Here is a 17,571-nt window from a genome sequence, read left to right as displayed (position 1 = left end):
GTCCGATCGGTCTCAAGTTAGCATGCGAGTTTTTTAAAAAAGATTTCTTATATGAATCCTTCTATATTACCAAAAGTAAACGATCTTAGAATCCAAAAGCAATCGAACTTAAAAATCGACTCATACACAGATAACGTACCAAAATACTGGCAAAAACATCTTCAATTTTTATAATAGTAGAGATAGAGATATAGATATGTAAGAAAATTATTAATTCTTAAAAGAAAATAGCCGATTACAATGTACTAGCAATCTTTTGTAATGATCTCTTGTAGTTGATTCAGGTGTAGACTAGTTGAGAAATAGCACCAGTAATAAACAGATATCCATCGATTAAAAAAAACTCAATGTATTTCAGCATACTCTGACTTTTCTACTTCTTCTCTAACACCTAAACATATCACCACATCCCAACGGCTTCTTCTCACTATCATTTGAATGAATGATGAATTTTGCTGCTAGATTAGCAGCCGTGCTAGCTCTAGATGCATTGACACTTCTAGTCACAATAATTATCAGACCTATAATACCTCGTATATATCCATCCATTCTATAATTCACCAACTTATTCTTACACCTACATTACTCATCCATTCTATAATTCACCAACTCATTTTTTACACCTACATTACTCATTCATCAAATCCAACGGCTCATAATCATCAAATCCAACGGATCACATCATCCCACGTTTCCCCTCACCCTCACCTTAGACCTACACACTCCCCCTCCCCTAATCTCTCTCGCACACCAGACGCCGCCATCGCACAACTGCACACTAGGTGTGGGCATATTTAGACCGAACCGAAGAACCGAACCGAAAAGACCGAGACCGAGAAATTCGGTTACCTGTTCGGTCTCAGCCCTCAAAAGACCGAATTTATTTTGGTCATTTCGGTTATTGGGCTCGGTTAACCGAATTAACCGAAATGACCGAAATTTTGGGTCATTAAAAGAAAGCCCACTAAAAGAAACCCTAAAAGAAACCCTACCACCACTGCCGCAACAGTGCCGCCGCCTCCTCCAGCCCCCATCGCCGGCTCCGCCCCCACCGCGGCGCCGCCTCCTCCAGCCTCCACCGCGTCGCCACCGCCGGCTCCGCCCTCCCCCGCGCGGCCGCCGCCTCCGCCCTCCACCGCGCTGCGGCGGCCGCCGCCATCCTCCGCCGCGCCGCGGCCGACGCCGCCGTCCTCCGCCGCGCGGCCGACGCCTCTATCAAAATTTTTCGTTCCAAACTTTCTCCTCAAAAATTTCGGTCAGACCGATACCGAATTTGCCGGTCCTAAGTTTTTTTTGGATGAAATTCGGTCCTGAGTTTGCAAAACCGAACTGACCAAAAACCAAAGACTTTTTGGGTCTTACCGAACGCCCACCCCTACCGCACACCAGACGTCGCCGCCGTCGCCTCGCATCGCTCCCCCTCCCTCCCACTCCATCGCCGGATCGGAACCGATTTCATTCAAGACGCTGACGCCGGATCGGCGGGAATCCGCCCAAGCCCTCTCTGCTGCCGGAATGCCATCACCACACCTCGCCGCTCTCCTCCAACAACGCGACGCCGCTGCCGCCTCAAGCACCACTGCCAGTGATCCGTACTCGCGCTGCCGATGCCGGATCGGCGGGAATCGTGCGCGCATGGGCTAGGGGAGGTGCTCGTGTGCGCACGGCCCGTCTCCATCGATCGATCGATCAACCTGCCCGCTTGCTCAACCAATTTGATTAACACCAATTCTGAATCTCTGATCATGCAAGCGCAGGCTGGGATGGTGGAGCAGCCTCCACAGATCCGTTCTGTCAGGCATCTTGGCTTACGGGTGAACTACACAGCGATGGCATCAATTTGCAGTTAACGTGAACAATCGGATAAGTATATATTCTTGTGCTTTCTAAATTATGAAATGGAATATATTGTTCTTTTGTGAAATTTGATTTATCTCATAAAAAATGTCTGTCCTCAGATACGGATTGGCTATTTACTATTGGGCAAGAAGTGTTTGGTGCTTTGCATCCAATAGCCATATGAGGCTCAGTGTCGTGGTATGAATTCATCAGATAACTCTTCTCTTCGTAATATTGATCTTTCAAAATATCATTTCAGGATCACGTCAATTTTTTCACCATTGATCTTGGCATAGTATGAACTGGACAGACTTTGGTCCATTCGCCTGGATGTATGCAATATTTATTCCATTTCAGGAATGTACATAAGTGCATCATACTTTGTATTTAACAGACATTGTGGCTAATGGATGATGATATATACACCTTTGTATGCATTTTAACGAAAAACCATCCTTTGAAAGCTTTTTAATGGAAGTTCTAAAAGGTTTTAATTCTTGTTTATTGTTTATTGATGGAGAGAATAATTTCTATCTTCTTAAGTAGATGGCTCAGGACTTGGTTTCCAATGTTACTTGAAAATGATACTGCAAGCTAATCGGATCAAGTTTTGTTATATTGCAGGAGGCTAGCATTATCCAATCTGCTGCTTTGACTGCATGGCGTGCTTTATACGACAACTGCAGGCGAACGCGATTCGACTTGTAACCCTGATTTTGTCTGGCATCTTGTTCCACCAAATCGGCTGCAATGCCACCCGTCAAGGAGTTGAGGAAGAGCCACAGCAACACCTCCTAAGCCAGTTGCCCTGATTGTGTCCCGTCCCTGCAAAGTGCTGGGTACCCATTTTGCTGCTTCTTTTAGAAGAAAATCGTTGTTTGGTTTATAGTGTGTCCCCTTTGTTCCCCTTTATTTCTTATTGATGAATGGAACTCATTGGATTTAGTTTGGACGCAACTGCTTGTCGATAATGAGGTAGCAAACTCTCCTGCATCAATACATTGGCTCTCTATGTGGACCGTGCATTTGTTTTACTTAGTACTTACGAGATATATGTTGTTTTCTTTTTTAAGTTGATCTTCCCATTCTATTACAGTAAAGTCCAAGTTCTTAATTTCAAATGAGATGTGACCTTCTGCTCTGTTTTATGGTTGCATGTATTTCAACTTTGTACCAATGCATGCTACTAAATTTTTATGCTTTTTCTAGCAGAGTAAAATCCTATAAACTGGTAAATAATTTATGGGCTTCTTCTGCATTATAATGGAATGCCTAGGTTGTAAGGAAATTAAGCACTTTCCAGTATTTAGGCACACATATACGGATTTTTAGATTAATATATCAATCTTCTGTGTATCTCTTATTTATTAACTTCTGCACATCTCTACCCAAAGATGTATCATATATCTCATACATTGACTAATGTGATCATTGGTGTGTAATGTGATCATTTTTGTCTACTTAAAGGAAGTCCAGGTTCATTATTCCAAATTCATTCTAGAACTACAGACCAATGTTTCTGAAAGTAGTTTCAAATTTAAGCTTCTTAATGGCCCCTAGGGTGATGGAGGTCACGGCTGAGGCACTCACTCGGGAGGAGGTTTGCTGGTTATATTGAGTGATGACCCTGGACTCTGCTGCCGAGGTCGCTGCAATGATTGGCTCTACCGCTGAGGCCAAGAGGCATCCACTCTGCCGCCCAGGCCGCTACATTGCCCCTGTATGGTGGGCTGCGTCGCCTTGCTGACGACCACAATGTTCCCATTGTCTTATTTATGAATCACCACCCTCAAGGCCATTCTTCCACACCCCCCCCCCCCCCAACAGGTATTTATCCTATCGATCTCTTCGTTATAATGCAATTTTTGATGACACGCTACAGTACAATGTGCTCTGAATTGATGGGGCTATGCGGATTAATTTAGCTTTACCACTGTTAAGCTGCTTGCAGTTCCGGTTCTGAACAGCTTTGTGTCTACTCTCTCCTACAGACCACAGATTGATAGCACCACCATTACTTTGCTGAGACTGTGAGCATGCACAGCTCTGAAGCCTTTTGTATGACAAGGATCAGGAGTTCAGGATGCAAGTCCACCATATGGATTGAATTTGGTGGCCGTGTAACTTCTGTGTCCTGCAAAGGACGTTGCTGGTTTTTTTACGGCTGCTATGTTGCTACCTTTTCAGAGAAGGTATTGCAATCTATGTTCGCAAGGCTTTATCAGTTCATAGGTATATTCTTATCCTATCGCCCGACAAATATTGTTCTTTTATCTTTCATATTAGTGATGAAACCTCTTTTAATTGAGCCACAGTGAGATTGATGTAAACTATCAGCATACAATTAAATGTAGTGCATGGAGTTTCAGACCAACATATTCTAACAAGGAATACTTTAATAGAAGGTTCAAGTTAGACCTCATAGCTCTCTCTCATTTGTGCTATTCTAAAATGAAAGGAAAGGATGTGGTTTATGTTTCTTTCTTGTTAGACTTCATAGGTCTTTCTCATTTTGTGCTATGATGGAATTACAAAATTGTAGTTGCAAAGTTGATTAATTGGGTTATTCATACTTAAATATTTTTTTCTTTTTCTTTTTTTCCATTGGTAAATGGCATGCATCATGCCCACCAATTAATTATTAGTAGAGCTATTGATTTTTACTGTAAGTACAGAAAAGGATGGCCAATTTACATACATTTCTCTCATTTTTCTCAAATAATAATTAAGAATTGTTCGGTGTTGTGCAAATAGACTCAAAATAATAATTGGAATTGTGTTCATTTGTGCCAGGCGGTGCTATTGCTTCTCTTATTTCTCTACCATGAGTGAATAGAGGATATGGCTACTGTTGATTGGAAATAGAAGATGAATTTTGCTTTGAAGATCTGTTCTCTATAATTCTGTAAACAGTGCTTGTGGTGCATCATTCTAAAAAGAAAGGAAACGAATGGTGAGTATGAGCAGAATTATTATTCCTGCACATGACTTTGAAGTCCATGCCACTTCCATCTGCATGACTATCAGTTTTTGTAACTTGCAAGAATCAAACTGGAGAAGGAAAAACAGAAGAAAGATGGAACAACTGCAAATCTGTGCACTACTACGACTATATATGGATTTGTTGTGTTTTTTTTGTGATGTATGTTGTAATTGATATTGTGAAATATTAATTGACTGTTTGTATAAGAAATTAATAATACATGCACGTGCATGTATTAATTGTGTTTTAGCGTTTCAGATCTCAGCGGGATGAGTTGTTAACAGCCATCTTGTTTATTCTGAAATTGAAAGGAAAAGAAATTTCAAATATGAAGTAGTAGAGCAAAAAAAAAAGTACGCCCATCATTTTCTTCCTAATCAGTTTATGCTATCATTAATTAATTATATAATAAGGAAAATATGTGGAAACTAAGAATAAATAAATATCATCATAGCGTTAGCACGTGCATATTACTAGTATATATATATAGTCAAGCATCGAAGAGGCCAACAAGAAAACAGGAAAGGGGAACAAGAATAGATAAAATCACATGCAGACTCAAGCATCGAAGAGGCCATCAAGTCAATCGTTCAATGGAACTTGCTTCACTAGGGAACGAAGGAATCAAGTCAGGGGCTGCGACAGCAATGTTGTGCCATGTTGGCGTTGCGTCCGGTGGTGGAGGCGGTGAATACACCCAGACACATATCTGCATTCAGCGTCTGAAGGCCCGGCATGCAGCTACGGCGCCGGCGGGGTTGCGTTCGGCGTTTGGTGGCGGTGCTGAGTTCGGCATTCGGCATGGTGGGCGGCGGCGCCGACGAGGGAAAGTGCCGCGAGCTCACGGCAGTTAGGCCTCCGGGCGAGAAAAGTGGAGGCAGCCATACGGACGGATGTATCGAGAACGTATCTAGATTTATTTTAATTATATATTCGAAAATTGTGAAAATTATCAGCATGGGATCCGTATCCCATACGTATCTGATACGGATACGACGCTTTCTGGACGTAATAACAATCTGATTTGTAAAAGGGAGTAATATGGATTGCATGTAGCTAATACAATTTTCGTCGATATGAAAAGTAACTCCACATGTTACATCTACCCATCAAAACCCCCAGATTTTATAATAAATTTTGGGTACTGATAAATCGCTGTCCAATAAAAAAAATACTGAATATAGATACTAAGTGTATCACTATATCACCAGTAGCTGATCGACATGCATTATTAAGACCCGCCATATAATTTATAAAAAATGTATTATAAAAATACAGAATATTTGCATGAAAATGCTTGCATAGTTGCATTACACCATGGCGTAAATTAATTAAGCACAAACGTATATTAGAAATGCAGTGCTATTATCTTCTATATAAGTGGTCAGGATATGAAAATAACAAAATAAATTTCCAGATTAAATCCCAGTCAGAGTAATAAAGCCAAGAAAAAAGAAAGGATGCAAAATAGTACCTATCTCAATGTTTCATTCGCCGGTGCAACTGGTGACAAGGTGATACAGCTTCAGCTACCGAATCCCCGTAGTATATTAGAGACAAGTAAATGAATCTTGATATAAATAAGACATACATATAGAAGTGAAAAACTGAAAATCACAAGCAGCTCTCAGAATAGTAAATCCACGTGCACAAATGCATAATTTTTTTCCAATGAGTCATATTATATATCCAAAATTTATATACGAGTCATATAGAATTATACATGAGACATATTGAGCATAGATTAGAATTTTGTACACCTTATAAGATAGGATAAACCAGATCATAAGTCATGTCGGAGAAGTTATGTCCTTTTCTACTCCGTAACTTTTATTCTGATGAATGATAGTCTCCTCTATCAGCAATATCAGTTTGAAGAAAACAGGAAACATGTGTAGACTAATGGCATCTTCATTTGGCTGGGCAACGAAAATCCTAAATGATAGAGCAGAACTGGACAGTGAAGCACAACTTTGATCATCGAACATCAGTTTCTTATGGACGCAAGGTCTCAACTAAATTGCAAGCTCAAAAAACAAAAGAATCAATATCCTCTCAGTTTATTTTTTGCATGTACTTCCGTAGTTCCATATTATACGCTATGTAACTTGACAAAAGATTAGGCCTGCTATCTAAATTAGAGAAACATATAAGATAATATTTTTCTTTACCACACATCCGCATAATAATCTATTTTCTCATAGGTTTATGCACATACACAAATAGTAGCCATGACACTCTAATAATGATGGAATGGGGTCGAGCAACGATTACCTTGTTCGCGTCGCGGTGGAGAGGGCTCCGGTGGCGGCGCAACAGAGAGCAGATGGCATGAGGGAGTCGGCGGCGGTGTCGCGGTACAGAAGGGGGCGCGTGGGCAAGCAATCCCGGTGGCGGCGCGAGGGGCCGGGGATCAACGGCGCGTGACAATGATCTGCACTGTCCCGTACACTCCACAGCAGAATGGTGTGGCTGAGCGCATGAACAGAACCATCATCTCCAAGGACCGTTGTATGCTGTCGAACGCTCGCATGAACAAGCGTTTTTGGGCAGAGGCTGCTAAACACCGCCTGCTACTTGATCAACAGGTCGCCTTCTATCCCACTTAATAAGAAAACTCCCATTGAGGTATGGTCTGGTATGCCTGCTGATTATTCACAGTTGAGAGTTTTTGGATGCACTGCTTATGCTCATGTTGATAATGGAAAATTAGAGTCTAGAGCTATTAAGTGTCTGTTTCTTAGTTATGGTTCAGGAGTAAAAGGATATAAGTTATGGAATACTGAAACTAATAAGACCTTCATGAGCAGGAGTGTTGTTTTCAATGAATATGTTATGTTTAATAACAGCTTGTCCATAGATGTCATACCAGGTGGTTCTGATGAGGAGCAGCAATATGTCAGTGTGCAAGAGTACGTGGATGATCAGGAAACTGAAATTGTGGATAATGATGTTCATGATACTGTTCAACACTCACCTCTTGTGTTACAGCCACAAGATGAACCTATTGCACATGGCAGAACAAAGAGGAGTTGTGGAGCTCCTGTCCGTCTTATTGAGTAATGTGATATGGTTTATTATGCTTTTAGTTGTGCTGAACAGGTGGAGAATACTCTTAAGCCGGCTACATACACTGAAGCTATTGTTTCTGGTGATCGTGAGAAGTGGATCTCAGCTATGCAGGAGGAGATGCAGTCTCTTTAGAAGAATGGCACATGGGAGCTTGTGCACTTGTCAAAACAGAAGAAGAAGGTCCGTTGCAAATGGATCTTCAAGAGAAAGGAGGGTTTTTCTCTCAGTGAGCCTCCGAGGTTTAAGGCAAGGTTAGTAGCAAAAGCTTTCAGTCAGATTGTTGGTGTTGATTATAATGATGTGTTCTCTCCAGTTGTAAAGCATAGTTCAATTCGTACATTCTTCAGTATTATTGTTATGCATGATCTTGAGCTTGAGCAGTTAGATGTGAAGACAGCATTTTTACATGGAGAGCTAGAGGAGGAGATATACATGGACCAGCCAGAAGGGTTCATAGTACCTGGTAAGGAGGATTATGTTTGCAAGTTGAAAAGATCCTTATATGGTTTGATTGTCAATGGTATAAAAGATTTGATTCATTTATGTTGTCACATGGCTTTAAGAGGTCTGAATTTGATAGTTGTGTGTACATTAAATTTGTTAATGGATCACCTATATACTTGCTGTTATATGTTGATGATATGCTGATTGCTGCCAAGAGCAAGGAACAAATCACTGCATTGAAGAAACAGTTGAGTAGTGAGTTTATATGAAGAATCTTGGTGCTGCTAAGAAAATTGTAGGTATGGAAATCACTAGAGACATAAATTCTGGTTTGTTATTTCTTAGTCAGCAAAGTTACATTAAGAAGGTTCTTTAGTGTTTTAATATGCACGATGCAAAGCCTGTTAGTGCTCCTATTGTACCTCATTTTAAATTATCAGCTTTACAATGTGCTAGTACTGATGAGGATGTAGAATACATGTCAAGAGTTCCATATTCTAGTAATGTTGGTTCTTTGATGTATACCATGGTTTGCTCCCATCCGGATTTATCTCATGCTATGAGTTTGGTTAGTAGATACATGGCTAATCCTGGTAAAGAACACTGGAAAGCTGTTAAGTGATTTTCAGGTACCTCAGAGGCACAGCTGATGCTTGCTTGAAGTTTGGCAAAACTGATAAGGGACTTGTTGGCTATGTGGATTCAGATTTTGCTGCTGATTTGGATAAAAGAATGTCACTCACAGGTTATGTGTTTATTATTGGTAGTTGTGCTGTGAGTTGGAAGGCAACATTGCAGCCTATTGTTGCCCAGTCTACCACTGAAGCAGAATACATGGCTATTGCTGAAGCATGTAAAGAATCAGTTTGGTTAAAAGGATTGTTTGCTAAGCTTTGTGGAGTTGATTCTTGCATTAATTTGTTTTGTGACAGTCAAAGTGCCATATACCTTACTAAAAATCAGATGTTTCATGAGAGGACAAAGCACATTGATATCAAGTACCATTATGTTCGCGATGTAGTCACGCAAGGTAAGCTAAAGGTATGTAAGATAAGAACTCATGATAATCCTACTGATATGATGACAAATCCTACTGATATGATGACAAATCCTATTCATGTTGGTATAGTGGTTTAGCCCAAGAGGCTATTTGGCGCTGAAAGTGTTTTTTGTCTTTGTTGTGTTAAGGGTGAAGGATTGATTCATGCTTCAAGAAGAAATTTGTCTTAAGGTGGAGTTTGTTGAGTTGTGATCCAAATTCATTTGAACTTAAAAAATGCCAGTTTCTGCCGTAGTGAAGCGGAGGCTGAAGCTGGCCCATTGGGTTGTGCGCCTGGGAACTTCCGGGGGTCCGGGGCGGAGCCCTCGTGGTACGGACCCTAATACCTTTTAGGGCTCCACCTCATATATATACCTCTTGTAAGCCGTCGTGTGGTGTTGTAACCTCACCCCGATATAGTGAAGATATTTTGCTAACTGGCTCCCTTGGTTTTTTCTCCAGGAGGGTTTTCCACGTTAAATCCCGTGTCTTCTGTGATTGATCTATTGTTCTTTGCCTATCGTTTCCTAACAGCTACTCCCTCCATCTCAAAATGTTTGACGCCGTTGACTTTTTAAAAAAATGTTTGACCGTTCGTCTTATTAAAAAAATTAAGTAATTATTAATTCTTTTCCTATCATTTGATTTATTGTTAAATATACTTTTATGTATATATATAGTTTTACACATTTCACAAAAGTTTTTGAATAAGACGAACGGTCAAACATGCTTAAAAAAGTCAACGGCGTCAAACATTTAGGGAAGGAGGGAGTACTTCACAGTTGCCACTTCTTCAGCTCATGGACTGTGGCAAGAGTTATATGCTACTCCCTCTATTTCACAATGTAAGACTTTCTAGCATTGCCCACATACATATAGATGTTAATGAATCTAAACACATATATATGTCTAGATTCATTAACATTTAAATGAATGTGAGCAATGCTAGAAAGTCTTACATTGTGAAACGGAGGAAGTAATCCGCAGGATGAGCAGAGAGATCATACTTTGGCAAAATTTCTGGAGGGATTAAATTTGGTTCAAAATTACCTATGCCGATAAAGCTGCAGGTTAACTATATCAAGGCATCGGAAAGCCCAGAGGGAAATCTGTGAAGAAGCTCAAGCAGGTTGCTAATGAGGTTGGTTTGCTTTTTCCTGGGAGCACTGTCCAGGAAACTGAATTTGCTGATGTTTCAACTGAAACTGAGAGGACTGCTGATTGCCCTGTCCCTCTGCTTCAGAAAATTGCAACTGATCTTTGTGGTGTTGCTCCTCAGGATGTGACACAGAATAAGCTTTTGGCTTCTGCTTCCAATTCTGCCAATGAAGAGAATAAAGCTTTGCATCCTGCAGGTCCTTAGGTTGAATAGGTCTTTTGTTAGGACCTTGTTTTGTCCCTTCTCTCAATTTCTGTTATGTCCCTTTAGGTTACCCATCTCAGTTATTCTATTCGTCTTGTCGGTTAAGCTTTAGTTTTTGTTCATGGTCACGTTTCTTATTATGTCAGTCTGTGACTTTTGTCAGAATGTAATTAAATTATGTTGTGTTTTCTCCTATTATCTTTTGTTCTCCTATGAATAGCTCCACTAGAAATTGGAATGTTTTGTGCTGGAATGTATGGGGACTAAATTCTGATGATAAGTGGAGGGCAGTTCGGCAGATGATTGATGAGAGTGGTTGTTCAGTGTTTTGTCTTCAGGAAACTAAGAGGGAAAGCTTTGATTCTGCTTATATTAAGAAACTTGCTCCTAAAAGATTTGACTCTTTCTCTTTTTCTCCCTCTGTTGGAGCCTCTGGTGGTATTTTAGTTTGCTGGGTTGGAGCTCATTTTTCTGCTAATACCTTATGTGTCACGAGATCGGCTATTATTATTCAGTTTACTTCCATTTTTAGTGCTGAGTCTTGGACTCTTGTTTCTGTTTATGGTCCCTGTCAGGAACCGGAGAGGTCTCTTTTTGTTCAATGGCTTTTTGACTTAAGCATCCCAGATGACGAAAACTGGCTCTTTATGGGGGATTTTAACTTCTATCGATCTGTTGACAATAGAAATCGAAATGGTGGCAATATGAATGACATGATGATTTTTAATAGCATAATCAGTAATCTGGGCCTCTTGGAACTGCCTTTGAAAGGGAGATCTTTTACTTAGAGTAATATGCAAGATTGCCCCCTTCTTCAACAATTGGACTAGTTTTTCACTACAGTCTCCTGGTCTGCTTCTTTCCCGAAGACAATGGTTAAGCCTCTGGCTAGATTAATTTCTGATCATGTTCCCTGTGTTGTTCAGATTGGCACTTCTATCCCAAAGGCTGACTTGTTTATGTTTGAAAATTTCTGGATAGAACATGATGTTTTTTTTTGATCTTGTTACTTCTGTTTGGAACAATCATGGTGACAGCACAGACGCAGAAAAAAACCTTACTGCGAAGTTTAAGAGTTTGAGAAAAGGACTAAAGAAGTGGAGCAAGACCATTTCAAAACTGACCACTCTGATTTCTAATTGTAACCTTGCAGTCTCTTTTATCGACAAGTTGGAGGAACTAAGAGATCTTACCTTTTGGCAGAGTGGAATTTCAGAGTTATCATTAAGAGTAAAGTGCTGCAATATCTTAGGTTCAAACAGATTTATTGGCAGAAAAGATGCACCATTAGATGGGCTAAGTTTGGAGGGGAGAACACAAAATTTTTCCATGCTGCTGCAACTGAAAGGTATAGAAGAAATCTTATCACCCACTTGCAATCTGATGAAGGTAGAATGCTTACTGATCATTCTGAGAAAGCAGAGGTAATTTTTCAAACTTTTCAGCAAAGGATGGGAATTTCTAATTCTCCAGTTATGCATGTCAACCTTCCAGGCCTTATGAATAGGGTAAATGATCTTGACTTTCTGTCTCTTAGTTTTACAACTTTAGAGATAGATGAAGTTGTTAAAAAAATGCCCACTGATAAAGCCCCTGGACCTGATGGTTTTAATGGCTGTTTTCTGAAATCTTGCTGGCCTATAATAAAGCATGATTTCTACAACCTGTGCTCAATTTTGTGAAGGATCCCTGTTGCTTGAAAGTATAAATAGGTCCTTCATTACTTTGGTTCCTAAGAAATCAACCCCAGAGAAAGTTAATGATTATAGGCCCATATCTTTGCAAAGTGTAGCTCTGAAGCTTCTTACAAAGGTTTTGGCAGATAGGTTGCAGTCTGTCATTTGTGACTTAATTCATCATAATCAGTATGGTTTCATTAAGGCAAGGTCTATACAAGATTGTCTGGCATGGTCTTTTGAATATTTACATCAGTGCAAACAATCTAAGAGAGAGATAATTCTTTTAAAGCTGGACTTTGAGAAAGCTTTTGATACTATAGAACATTCTGTAATCTTGGAAATTATGAGACAAAAAGGATTTGATGCTAAGTGGATAAGTTGGATTTCTTAGATTTTCTCTTCAGCTTCCTCCTCAGTCCTTCTCAATGGTGTTCCTGGTAAATCCTTTTATTGTAAAAGAGGTGTTAGGCAGGGGGATCCTTTGTCTCCTCTCCTCTTTGTGCTTGGGGCAGATCTGTTGCAGTCTGTGATTAATGAGGCTTGTGCTCAAGGGGTTCTTTCTATGCCAATTCCAACTACTGATAGTAACTTCCCTGTTGTCCAATATGCTGATGATACCTTGCTTTTCTTGACTGCCATACTAAATACATATGCCTCTTCAACTGGACTTAAAATTAATTTTAGTAAGTCTTGTATGATACCTTTAAATGTGGACTCAGAGAAAGTGGAACATCTTTCTAAGATGTTTGGTTGCACAGTTGGAATTTTGCCATTCACTTACTTGGGTCTTCCTCTTGGAACTACTAGGCCAAAGGTTATAGATTTTGCTCCTCTAGTTGATAGAGTTGAGAGAAGACTTCCTGCAACCACAGCTCTTTTATCTTATGGGGATAGATTGACAATTGTTATTGCAGTCCTCTCTTCTTTACCTACCTACTATATGTGCTCTTTGTCCCTTCCTAAATCTGTAATTGAGAGTATTGATAGAGCAAGAAGGCGCTCCTAAAGGATCTTTTTGGTGGAGGGATGTCCTGCTGTTTGTGGATATTTTTAGGGGCATTTCAACTTGTTCTGTTGGAGATGGTAAATCATGTCTGTTTTGGGGTGATCTTTGGAATAACAAAGTCAGATCTTCAGTGTATCCTAGGATTTTCTCTTTTGCAAGGGATGCCAGCCTTTCAGTTTTAATGTTTTCACAAAGGAGTCTGTCTCAGCTCTTTGTGTTACCTTTGTCTGAGCAAGCTTTGCAGGAATATCTACACTTGACTTCAACTGATCCTCTTGATAATCTTAATGATGAGAATGATACTTGGACCTATGTTTGGGGCAATGGAATATTTTCTTCCCAGAAAATCAATGCCATGAATTTTTCACATATTCAGGTTCCAGCTTATATCAATTGGATTTGGAAGAGTAAATGTGCAATGAAGATCAAGGTTTTTGGATGGCTTCTTTTAATTGACAGACTGAACACCTATGACATGCTAGACAGACGGCACTGTTCTCCTGAAAATGCTTCTTTGACCTGTGTTTTGTGTTTGGCAGGGGCTAGGGAAACATCTTGGCATTTGTTTTTTCAGTGCCCTTTTAGCTCTGAGTGTTGGGCACAGTTTGGCTTGGTCTGGAATCTATCTCTTAGCTTTAATGAAATGTTATTTGCAACTAAGAATTCCTACACGTCCTCGCACTTTGTAGACAAGGTGCTTTATGCAGCTTGGAATATCTGGAGGCAAAGGAATGATTTAATTTTTAATAATGTTGCTCCTTCTGTTTCCTCCTGGAGAGTGATCTCTCCCCTTTTAGTTCATAGGCTTATTCCTTCTGAGAGAGATTGTTTAAATCTTTATATTAACTTGTTGTAATTATAAACCTTTTATTTTTTTAACATATTAACTGTGGAGGCTTCCCCTACAGTGCTTTCCCTCAAAAAAATCATGAATAAGTAAGAAAGAACTAAATCTACTCGATCGGCTGTAGATATTAACAATATATAGTCCTTATGTCGATATATACTTAAATCAAGTGATTGGGATAGATCGGTCGCCATGCCGAGACAGTATAAATCACTTAGATTGAAATATATATTAACAACAAGACTATATATGTTCATAGCATAGCCGATCAGATAGATCTAGCATGTATCGGCTAATACTCCGATACCACTCTATATTAAGATATTAAGGCAAGTAGAATATACTAAACAAAAGCATAATATACTTAAATGCGATAGGATCTTAATATAAAGGGTGGCTTTAACATGTCAATTAAGCATATAGAATAAAAGTAGTTAAATCAGGTAAAATCGGCTGAAACCCCGATGCTACCCTAATCGGCAACCAAAGACAGGCTAGAAATTGGGATTCTAATCACGACTCATAAGATCAAACTCAACTGATGCAGCTATAAGTATGAAAAGAAGGACAATAGCTAGACAATCAAGTCGTTGGATGTTTCATACAATGGTAGATATCTTATATAATCTAAGTCAATGTCGGTATTTAACCTAATCGGCTGCCTTCTAACGCAAGCCGCCATAACAAGTTTTACCTTTTGTTGAAGATCTAAACCGATGCAGCTCAACCCAAAAGTAAGAACTCGTTGAAACAAAACGAAAGTAAAAAGGGTGGCGATGCGCCGAGATTGTATTGAACGTGTGTTAATTGATTACAAGGGGTTCGGGGTCTATTTATACCCGAGAATTACAAACTACGTCCATATCAGACACGACTCCTATCTCTAACAAACTCTAAGATATCATAAGTCTTTACGGCAGACTTTTTCCCAAATATATCTCTAAGGAAATTACATAAAATATCCTAATTAATAGATACAATTGTCTTCTCAAGACTCTATCCATGCGTGACAATCATCTTGAAGCATATCAATTCAGCCCGATAACGTACACCAAGTCGTATTGTCGGAATCGGTTGTATCATCTAACCCAGTCTGACTCGGATTTAGCCGATCCCGATCGTAGCCGATTTGGACTCCAGCCGATTCTTACTCTGTTTCCGCAATGATCTTCATCTTCGATTCCGCTTCGATCTAATCTTCTTCTCCAATACTGATATTTCCAAATTCAGTCGTTAACAATACCTTCCTCCCTCCCTCCCAAATTCCGTGATAATCATTACATCGATTATCTCCAGCTGTTGATTCTGATTGCTCTGGTGTTTTTGTGCACGAATTAGTGTAATTTTTTTTATCTCTAATGCTTGTGTCAAAATGATGCGTGCAGTCGCAAAGCATGGAGGGAACTGACGGCTCTTGTCACCAGTCACCAGCAACAGCAGCAGGAGAAGCGTAGGTCCAGCAATAAGGAGGGCAGACAACAAAGGTTCGTTTGCTCTATCCAAGAACACAGCTCCTCAATGCACAGCTTTTCTCTGTATGTGAAGACCCTTACTCCTGCAGACAACAGGTTTTTGTACTTTCACCTATTCATCTAGCGAATCCAAAATGTGGCATTGGCAGTGCGGTTTGCCTTGATTTGGTTTGTTTTGTTGTGCTCCACGATTATCAGTTCAGAATTTCAGATAAAATAAGGTTGGTTGGTTAGCAAGCAGGAAGTTCACTGCTAATCTGTTATTTGTCAAAATGTGACACGCATACTGATCTCTTCGTTTTGTAGAGTAGTGCTAACTGCATGCAAGGAACCATCAACCCACCTTATATGATTGTAATGGAAATCTATACATACATAGCGGCTAATGCATTAAGTTCATGTACATGCACACTTTGTCCTCGGAAATCATAACTGTAAATTCACCTAAAGTCTGAATTATCTTTGTTGATAGCCACCGACAACTTCCAGTCAAGAGGATTGCCATTTAGTTGCAAAGATCATTGTGACACAATTATGTCTGCAGATTCTGTTTTGGCTTGAGAGTCTTGCTTCTGAAGCACTTGATTTGGAGAAAAAGGTATAAGATCCTTGTATTTTTTTTTTTTGCCTTTTTGAATAATTCCCTTCAATATTTTACATTTTCTGCTTAGAATTTTGTTGGAATCATATAGTGCCACATAATTGACATGGAATGCCCTACCTTTACGCCATGTAGGTGGGAGGATCTCATGTTGGTTCATATCTACCAAGTTCTGGTTTTGGCATCATACACAGATGAGGGATCTGATGAGCTTATTACTGGCTTACTGCATTGCTATTTTGTATGATGTTTTTTCAGTACCTGATGTCCTATTTTGAGGAAACTTCTGGTTTAAAGTATGATTCAGTTTTGTACTTCATACTGACTGTTGCTGTTGTAAATGCAGATCATATCCTTGTTTATCACTGTGAATTACAAGGGGGAATCAGCGCAGAAAATTAATTTGACTTGATCAGCTATCAGGTTCTCCTATTTGCTCCTTTAACAGATCCTAAACTCTGGTTCATGATACATCAATCATTATTCACTTCAGGTTCTGTTATATTCACTTTATATGCATATGTTTCTTCTGCTAAAATTAGGCATCGATATAACAAAACAAAACTCAAGCTCGACGTTTCTTATTGACACTTCCAAATGAAACTAGATTAGTCACTTGTACTGGCTTAACTAAATCTTATGTGTTAAACCATGATGTGTTGATAGGATGACTGATGTCATCAATCATTCGATGCAATCCATTTCATGTACTCTGTTCATAAATCAACATGTTGGTCAAACAAACCTGAACTATCTTAGTTGGCTGCTTCATTTCACAATGGAACTGGAGCATTTCCCATTTGGTAACTTGACATGTTATTTTGTGCCTGCAAAATTAGTTGGCAACCAAAAATTCATATTTTCAGAAATCTAAGTAATTGTTTAGCTTCAATTGACATTACTACACATAAATTTGGAAATTAAGACACTCCAAAGTCAACGTACAAATTAAAAATGCCTCAGCAATTGATGAAATCCTTACTCTCGCTGCTACCAAATGATAGATTTATCTTTTGGTCATGGTACTTGATTTTTTTTAATAGATGGTACTTGATGTTTGGATAACCACTGGGCACACAGTTTCAGATGCAAGGGGCATGCTTGTAATCAATTTCAATTGTACGATTGATTAAGCTAAACTGCATTATAGCATCTATGTTATCTAAACTACTCTTTTTTGATGATCCAAATTTCAGCCAGTTTAGAATGTGATAGATGTCCCTAAT

At 39.5% G+C, this 17,571-nt stretch overlaps 1 long non-coding RNA gene across 1 annotated transcript; it reads left to right on the top strand.

The window, feature by feature from the left end:
• The first annotated feature begins 1,357 nt into the window (after positions 1–1,357).
• On the top strand, positions 1,358–5,159 carry LOC127786259 (uncharacterized). Its single transcript, XR_008019937.1, has 7 exons — positions 1,358–1,867; positions 1,959–2,037; positions 2,464–2,678; positions 3,400–3,666; positions 3,831–4,071; positions 4,633–4,792; positions 4,884–5,159. It is a non-coding gene; the product is annotated as an uncharacterized LOC127786259 (long non-coding RNA).
• Positions 5,160–17,571: the final 12,412 nt, after the last annotated feature.

The sequence above is a fragment of the Oryza glaberrima genome, chromosome 10 (genome assembly GCF_000147395.1).
Source record: "Oryza glaberrima chromosome 10, OglaRS2, whole genome shotgun sequence".
Taxonomy (NCBI): Eukaryota; Viridiplantae; Streptophyta; class Magnoliopsida; order Poales; family Poaceae; genus Oryza; species Oryza glaberrima.
Note: the sequence above shows the minus strand (reverse complement) of the source record. Positions and strands in the feature narration are given on the sequence as shown.